The sequence below is a fragment of the Dermochelys coriacea genome, chromosome 3 (genome assembly GCF_009764565.3).
Source record: "Dermochelys coriacea isolate rDerCor1 chromosome 3, rDerCor1.pri.v4, whole genome shotgun sequence".
NCBI classification, from domain to species: domain Eukaryota; kingdom Metazoa; phylum Chordata; order Testudines; family Dermochelyidae; genus Dermochelys; species Dermochelys coriacea.
In genome coordinates, this window is record NC_050070.1 from 90,409,745 (window position 1) to 90,416,008 (window position 6,264).

Consider the following 6,264-nt stretch of genomic DNA (forward strand, 5'->3'; position numbering starts at 1 on the left):
ACAACTTCCAGCCAATCCTGTTTATAAACCCACTAATAGTGCATGGTATAGGCAGTGGTCAGAATATTTATTAACATCTGTTTCTTGGTTTGTTTCTCGGTTTGACTATGTCAGAGGGCAGTACAGACACTGGGATGACTTCAATATTCTCTTCCTTTCCGATGAAGAAATGATAAAGGTGAGGCTTGTCAATATCTTTACAGCTAATGTATGGAACCATAAACGTGTCCAAGCAGTTCAAGTCTCGTCACACCATAGAATTACATTGAGATGTGAAGTGCTGGCCTCAGTGGAAAGGAGCCTGGTTTTTTACAATATTAACATGTCTCATGTGATATAAAATAAATTAATCAAACCTAGGCAAAGCTTTCATAATGAAACCTGTAAACAGGACACACCTGCTCTTAGGTTTCATTATGAAAGTGAACCTTTAGGAAGATTTGGGCTGTGGCTCTGATATGATACTTTCAAACCTCCACATTTTACGTGACCCTCTGAACACTCACCTGAGTCATCCTTCCCTCTCACTATGATCAACCTTCCCTTGTGCCAGGCTCCTACCACTGCTACCCACTTGCAACCAACTGTCTCCTTTCCTTGTCTCCTTCAATTCCCCACCTCACCACACTTACCATCTCTTTTACAAGCAGCACCAACAAGAAGGAATCTCAGGCGAGAGTTCATCTTGGTGCAAATTGAGGCCCTCATCCTACAAACACTTTGGCATATGCTTCTCTTTAAACATTTGGGTAGTTCCTCTGACTTCAGTGGGACTAAACTGATGTCGTAAAATACCCAAGTGCCAGCTCTCCTAGCCTCGTTCAACAGCTGGGCCATTCCTAGAAAATGTAATTCTGAAAACAGATCAAAATTCCATGTAGTTGATGGAGGTTTAAAGCTGAGGGACAGCTCAGTGGTTTGAGCATTAGCCTGCTAAACCCTAGCTTGTGAGTTCAATCCTTGAGGCAGCCATTTAGGGATCTTGGGCAAAAATTGGTCCTGCTGTGAGTAGGGAGTTGGACTCAATGACCTTGTGAGGTCCCTTCCAACCCTCAGATTCTATGAATATAGAGACTATAACATGAGCCTTTGAGCTGGGATACAATACACCCTTGCCCAACTCCTTTTAAAAAAAAAAATAGTGGGAGGTGATTTAGGCCTGTGCCTCTAGCTTTGCATGCATTCTTTTTATCCAACAGCACATTCCAAACATCCCAATTAGGCAAATACAATTTAAAACCAAAACAATTCGGGGGTGTAACATTACAGATGTATGTCTGTAGTTGTGGGAGACTATCCAGAAACTATGTCCTACCAATGGTAAGGTGTTATTTGTCTTTCTGCAATGGCAATTCTTAACATGTCCCCATTTGCATGTATAATATGTGTGGTTCGGTTTCCCATATTGCCTTTTGCTTGTTCTAGGAACTGTTACTTCTTTACCTTTTAACAGGCGTTTGGTAACTTTCTGCCATTCAATACCAAGTTTGATGGAGAACTCAGCTAAATCAGTGCTCACAGGAAGCTGAGACATCTTTGGTTGTGGCAAATAGTAAATGTGACTATTGGTAAACACAGTACTTATATTACATTTACATTTGTTTACTGGTGGGTTGCTAACACTTACATCCTCCCAAAACACTTCTTCCCAAGAATTAACATGTACACATTGCCCATTATACAGTACTTTGGTCTCATTATCCAATTTATCCCACATACACGATTTTAGTGAAATGTTTACTTTCCAATGAGCCTTAACTGCAGGGCTCTACCTACTTTGAGGAGTCCACTCCGGTACAACCTCTGGAGTTCAATAGCTTCCCTCCCTCCCCAGCCCACTGTCTCCAGGTCTGGGGTCATCAGAAGGATCCCATGTGCAATATGGGGACTGGGCTAACTTTTCATATCTTTGCTTCCAGAGCCTCTTGGTCTGCGATTTTAACAACAATTTCCCCAATTAAAAGGTCTGGCCTTCCTATGCTAGATACATACTGCATCTATTCATACTGATAAGTATCAAACAGTGATCTTTTTCTTTGCTTTAGCAAGTGTATCAGAAATGTTTCCTGATATTACCCAAAACTTTTTGTGTTCCAAAGTGGACAAAGCAAGTATCTGCATTTCAGTACATCCCATAGCTATAGCAGTATGGTTCTTCACTTCCCCTTTTTTCTGTATTAGGCTGTCCTGTAACTGGGACAGAGAGCTTAATTTATTCTTAATTACCTCCAGGTCTACAGTATTTATAATTTCTGCTCCAAAACCTAATATGGTGTCTGCTCCCTGAGGATGTTTCCCTGCAGTATTTTATACACAACAGTGCTAACAACAAGACAAACAACACAGGACAAAACATAGAACACAAAACACAATTCCTATTGTGACAGTAGATTCATGGTATTCTGGGTTGCTCTTCAGCTGGTATCAGCTTTTCCTGTTTTTCTGAAAGACAAAAAGAACATGTTTCTACCCCTTTTGGGGTGGCAGATTATTGCTTAAAATATCTCTTTCTTTTACAAATACCCTTGCTGATTGCAGGCAAAACAGAGGAATTACCCACATACTTTCCTGTGCTTGTTCTATAGGCAGGCCAGGTTTCAATGGCTTCTACCTTTTAAGGGTTATGGGGAAATTATCCCACTGTTTATCCCATTAAATCCATGAGGTGGGGTACTTCAGTTTCCCTTCTTATACAGCAGACCAAGTTTATAATGTTTTTCCTGCTGTCTTAAGCTTTAAGTTTATTTACAGGTAATAGCTGAGAAGCATCATTACCATATGACCTTAAAGGATTTTTTTTTTCAAAAATCATACACACTATACATTGTTACAGGGGTACTTATTAACATTACATTTACTTCAATGTTTAATATTAACAATAACATAAGCATGAAATCTATTAAAGGTATCTTGTTATACCATGCCTTTTATTTAGACAATGTGTTTGCTGACCAGGTATGTCCTTTATCTGCAGCTCCTTTGTGCTGGCTGTTCTCTCCTTTTTTTTTTAGTTTGGTAATTTGCATCAACACAGATGCTTTCCGGCTTGCTTTTGGATCCAAAGCCATCAGCAGCTCAGAGACTTTGTCTTAAAAGGGACACAATCAACTTTTACCAGAGTTTTGATTACTTTTCACTTTTAACTCCTGCTTTCAAAACATACAGAAATCTGAAAAAGAAAAAACAACCTATGCTGGCTCCCTTTGGAGCCCTAATAGGATTTTAATTAAGTAGCATGGTATATTTGCATTTCTTTTACCCCTTCTACAATACACACTGCACATGTCCTGGGGAAAATGCACTTTCCTTCTATAGTTTAACTTCTATAACAGTATGTTAGTCATATGAATTTATACATAAGGTGTAACTGTTTCTTTTGTGCTCAGAGTTTTCAAGTACCTTTATTAAAGTGACAGTTTGATTACTCAGAGCCATCTTAAGGCTCAGTGTTTCTATCATTGCTTCTTTTTGTTTTGTGCACCTCACCCCTGCTATTGCTTCAGAGGGGCACTGTCTTTTTAAATTTCTTATTCTTTTACTACAGCTCTCATTTACTATTTTGTTACAAAAACAAACTAACAAACAAACAAAAGGAATCCATACTCTCTCCCTATTCTCCTGATTTTGACTGTTCTGCTCAGCCACGACTTTGGTCTTTATTTAAAAACATTTTCCATTTTGTAAAGTATTGAGTTACCCCTTAAGGGTTAAATGCCAAATCCCAAAGCCAAACAATACTAATCACCTGTGTCTGGCAAAAAGGTCTGTCAGCCTTGCAACTTTGAATGAAAGAGTCAAAATGGATTTTTAGTGGCATTATTAAAAACAAAACAAACCCAACTGGACACAAATAGACACATACACATTTTATTTTCCTTAACATCCCTTCTACGCTGCTCCATTTTTACATAGGTGTACATAGATTACATTCCCTTTAAACATTTGGAAGCAGTTAAGTTCCAATAGAAACCCCTTTGGTTCTTTTAGCAAATTTGACTAAATTGTCCATTGTCAAATAATTTCAATTAGATAGTCTCTTTGCCTGACTTATTTGTAGACATTCCTTTGGAAAAGGGCCCATTTTCCCTTCAGAATAGCTGTAAAGAAACCAAGAATTCTCTTTTTATAACACTTTTTCTTTTTAACATTTTCACAAAGTTTAACTGCTTAATTCCCTCCAGCCTCCGCAGAGTTAACTTTTCACTCTTTCCTTAAATCACTTGCTTATCTCCCAAAATGGCACCTCCATGCCCAAGGCAAGTTCACTGCAACCCCAAGTACAAGGCAAATCTGCAAACTCCCTCCCCCCTTCAACAGCCAGTATAGTATCTAGAGAGATAGCACATGTAGATAAGATGGAAAACATTGCATGGTCGGCCTCACTCTTGTATGACTCAAACCCTCTCACATACATGTGTGGTGCACTTGCGTGTTTGTGGGCAGACAGCTGCTGTTTTTTCAACAGTTTTCATCTGTTATCATTTAAACTGCAGAAGTGGGAACACTGCAGCATCTTTAGCTGGACACAGAAACGGTTAACATTAGATATCCCAGTATATTGTTATTTTGTCCATTGGAAATGGGTGCCCCTCTTTATCTTAGCTGCTACAGACATTCTGTTTCCAGTCTGCTGATTCATTTTCCTCCCTATTCCTGTCATCCAAGAAATAAGGCCTCATCCATCTCCAATGACTCATGTCAAGCCTGGTCTACAATGCTACACAGACATTACAAGACAGGAAGATAATTTAAAACACTGTAAATTCTTAATCCCCCATTTGATACTACTGCAGTATTTGATTTATCTTGCCCTGAACACTTTCAAGTCTCACAAAAGAGAATTTGAGCCAAAGGTCATGCTCCAGTTGAGCCCTGAGATTATTTGGCAGTGTCATTTCCTCATCATATCCAAGGTAGCCTGTGGGTCTCTTCCACTGCCAAACCAGCTCTAGGGTTGCCAGCCTTTCAAAAAATAGCACGGCTTTTCCCATGACCTTTTTGAAAAGTATATGTGCATCTTTTGTGCATACACATGACTCTAACGTTGTCCAAAGCAAACTCAGACTGCGGAAGCGAACCTCAGTTATTAGTCTGGCTTTGCTCCTCACTCCCCTTCGCTATGCACCCCCTTTTTCTACCTGCAAGCTGTGGAAATGAAGTGAATGACTAGGCTGACTCTGCTGCACCCACACCCTTGTAGACGCCTTTAGTCCACCAGCAGCCTGCTAGTGCTGCACCTTTGATTTATTCTCTCTTTTCCATTATGTGGTAAGATCAGCTCCCTGCCAGCACCCACACGCCCAGAAGTCATATGCCATGAAGGAATCATTTGAAAACATCTCACCACGTCAAGCTCAATGCAAGACGGGGAAAGAATCTGTGGGAATGGAATTCCAGAACTGAGGAAAAAACATGTTAGCACTGTTGACACGGATACAACAATTTGAACAATAACTGCTTGTCCTTGTCATCACCCATAGTGTGAAAATCAGGCCCCTGGTGACTGCTGAAAATTAAGTCCCTATGTTTTCTTGACAATAATATATATATATTATATACATAAGGATTATTCTGTTTGAAAGAAGTTAAGGGACTTAACTAAGGTAACCAAACACAAGAAGAGTAGAGAGAGAACTGCTCAGACCTTCTTATATGCCCTGTCCCATAACATGGTAAGAAGAGGTCAGTTGGTAACATTGATGGCCAATACATTCTGAAATAAATAAAAGGAAATCCATGGAATCACAGTAGCAATACCACAGAGAAGGTTGCATGAAATAGTCCATTCTATTTGTTACCCCTTTCCCAGCATTTGCAAATTCCTTTTGGCTTAAAATTTCTCATACTATCTTTGGTCAGAAATGAGTGAGAAAGTGAAAGCTTCGAAGCACTATAATGTTGATTTTGATGCTGTAGAAGAAGAAGTCACTGATGCTGTACTTAAATTTTTAAATGAAAATTGTCTGCAACAGCCCAGATGTGTAGCCATGATAGTCATAGGCAGGCTGGCAGCAGAGGAGCATGTTGTTTAGTCTCTATTATTGGGAATTTGAAGGTCTTATATTAATTCTTTTAAGATCTCACAACAATGGGTGCCCTGTAAGCTATTGTTGTACAAATGCTGAATAAGAGCTGTGACGTAACTGACATAAATTGTGACCGTAGAGATCACTCTTGCAACCAGAGTCCTATGGTTGCACCAGTTCTTGTACAGAGGAGGCCAAGTGGCGTGTCTATGGAAAGGTTGTAGTTTGCTGGTTACGA